Genomic DNA, 2,500 nt, shown 5'->3' with positions numbered 1-2,500 from the left:
GGCCGAAACGACCTCAACCTATTCTCAAACTTTAAATGGGTGAGATCTCCGGCTTGCTTGATATGCTGAAGCCGCGAGCAAACGACTCGGATCGGAGTGCCAAGTGGGCCACTTTTGGTAAGCAGTACTGGCGCTGTGGGATGAACCAAACGCCGAGTTAAGGCGCCCGAATCGACGCTCATGGGAAACCATGAAAGGCGTTGGTTGCTTAAGACAGCAGGACGGTGGCCATGGAAGTCGGAATCCGCTAAGGAGTGTGTAACAACTCACCTGCCGAAGCAACTAGCCCTGAAAATGGATGGCGCTGAAGCGTCGTGCCTATACTCGGCCGTCAGTCTGGCAGTCATGGCCGGTCCTTGCGGCCGGCCGCGAAGCCCTGACGAGTAGGAGGGTCGCGGCGGTGGGCGCAGAAGGGTCTGGGCGTGAGCCTGCCTGGAGCCGCCGTCGGTGCAGATCTTGGTGGTAGTAGCAAATACTCCAGCGAGGCCCTGGAGGGCTGACGCGGAGAAGGGTTTCGTGTGAACAGCCGTTGCACACGAGTCAGTCGATCCTAAGCCCTAGGAGAAATCCGATGTTGATGGGGGCCGTCATAGCATGATGCACTTTGTGCTGGCCCCCGTTGGGCGAAAGGGAATCCGGTTCCTATTCCGGAACCCGGCAGCGGAACCGATACAAGTCGGGCCCCTCTTTTAGAGATGCTCGTCGGGGTAACCCAAAAGGACCCGGAGACGCCGTCGGGAGATCGGGGAAGAGTTTTCTTTTCTGCATGAGCGTTCGAGTTCCCTGGAATCCTCTAGCAGGGAGATAGGGTTTGGAACGCGAAGAGCACCGCAGTTGCGGCGGTGTCCCGATCTTCCCCTCGGACCTTGAAAATCCGGGAGAGGGCCACGTGGAGGTGTCGCGCCGGTTCGTACCCATATCCGCAGCAGGTCTCCAAGGTGAAGAGCCTCTAGTCGATAGAATAATGTAGGTAAGGGAAGTCGGCAAATTGGATCCGTAACTTCGGGATAAGGATTGGCTCTGAGGATCGGGGCGTGTCGGGCTTGGTCGGGAAGTGGGTCAGCGCTAACGTGCCGGGCCTGGGCGAGGTGAGTGCCGTAGGGGTGCCGGTAAGTGCGGGCGTTTAGCGCGGGCGTGGTCTGCTCTCGCCGTTGGTCGGCCTCGTGCTGGCCGGCGGTGCAGGATGCGCGCGCCTGCGCGGCGTTCGCGCCCCGGTGCTTCAACCTGCGTGCAGGATCCGAGCTCGGTCCCGTGCCTTGGCCTCCCACGGATCTTCCTTGCTGCGAGGCCGCGTCCGCCTTAGCGTGCTCCTCCGGGGGCGCGCGGGTGCGCGGATTCTCTTCGGCCGCCATTCAACGATCAACTCAGAACTGGCACGGACTGGGGGAATCCGACTGTCTAATTAAAACAAAGCATTGCGATGGCCCTAGCGGGTGTTGACGCAATGTGATTTCTGCCCAGTGCTCTGAATGTCAACGTGAAGAAATTCAAGCAAGCGCGGGTAAACGGCGGGAGTAACTATGACTCTCTTAAGGCGGCCAAGTGGCGGCGGTGTGGCTGCATCCGGACTTGGCTTTTCGAAGTGCGGTCTTGATGTAGTCGTGCTGCTGCTGCGAGGTGCCTTCCTTGGGTTATAGTTACAGGGAGAGTGATGCGCAATACATGGGCCTAGCCCTCTTAGCCTCTCCTCTCCTGCGGTCTTCTCCCCTTCTCGTGGGCCCGCTGATTTTCGCAGAGTGGAAGACCGCACCAGGGGCTTGGGGGGGTTACCAGCCCCCCCTCGCATTATCCCTTTATAGTTGGGGGCAGCCTACAAGAAACAAGAGATGGTGGCCCTTCCGCTGAAGGTGCCACCCCAGCTACCCCAGCACCTATCCGGCCAACCGGCCGTAACGAAAATGCGATAGTTTGTGTAGCTCCCTTTGCTTGCAGTGAGTGCCACCGCACTTTTACCACGAAGAACGGTCTCGGGGTCCATCGCCGCCGCCAACACCTTGCGGCCGCCAACGCTGAGATCGTGACGGAGAGGCATCGCGCGAGGTGGACGGAGGAAGAAGTCCTGTCGCTCGCCAAGGCAGAGGCCGAACTGTTCCTTGAGAGGGACGCCCGGTTCTTCTTCGTTAATCAAGAGCTTATTAGGATGTTCCCCGACCGAACGCTTGAGGCAATCAAGTGCCGACGGCGGCAAGCTGCCCACAAGCAGCTTGTCCGCCAATTCATGGAGGCGCTTGAGATCGGTCGGGGGGAAGAGCCGGCGTCCCGCCGGGGAGCAGCGAGCTCGCTGCCTGACGCGGGCGAGGCCGCTGCGCCGCCCGTCGACGCAGCCGAGGACTTCGCGGCCGACACCACCGGGCCGCCGCCGGAGGGGCCGACTGACGCCGCCATCTGGGAGCATCTGGCGGGGCTACCTGCTTCCGCCCAGCGTTTCTCTGCTCTGGATCGAGTCATTGGTCTGGGGCGGGGCACGCCGCCCGATGTCATCCTGGGCATGCTCCCGGAT

General features: G+C 61.0%; 1 pseudogene; it reads left to right on the top strand.

Moving 5' to 3' along the window:
- The window catches only part of LOC126436546 (large subunit ribosomal RNA), a 7,952-nt pseudogene that overhangs the window by 1,350 nt on the left and 4,102 nt on the right, over positions 1–2,500 (top strand).

This window comes from Schistocerca serialis, unplaced genomic scaffold (assembly GCF_023864345.2).
Source record: "Schistocerca serialis cubense isolate TAMUIC-IGC-003099 unplaced genomic scaffold, iqSchSeri2.2 HiC_scaffold_1239, whole genome shotgun sequence".
NCBI lineage: Eukaryota > Metazoa > Arthropoda > Insecta > Orthoptera > Acrididae > Schistocerca > Schistocerca serialis.
This window is presented reverse-complemented; position numbering and strand designations above follow the sequence as displayed.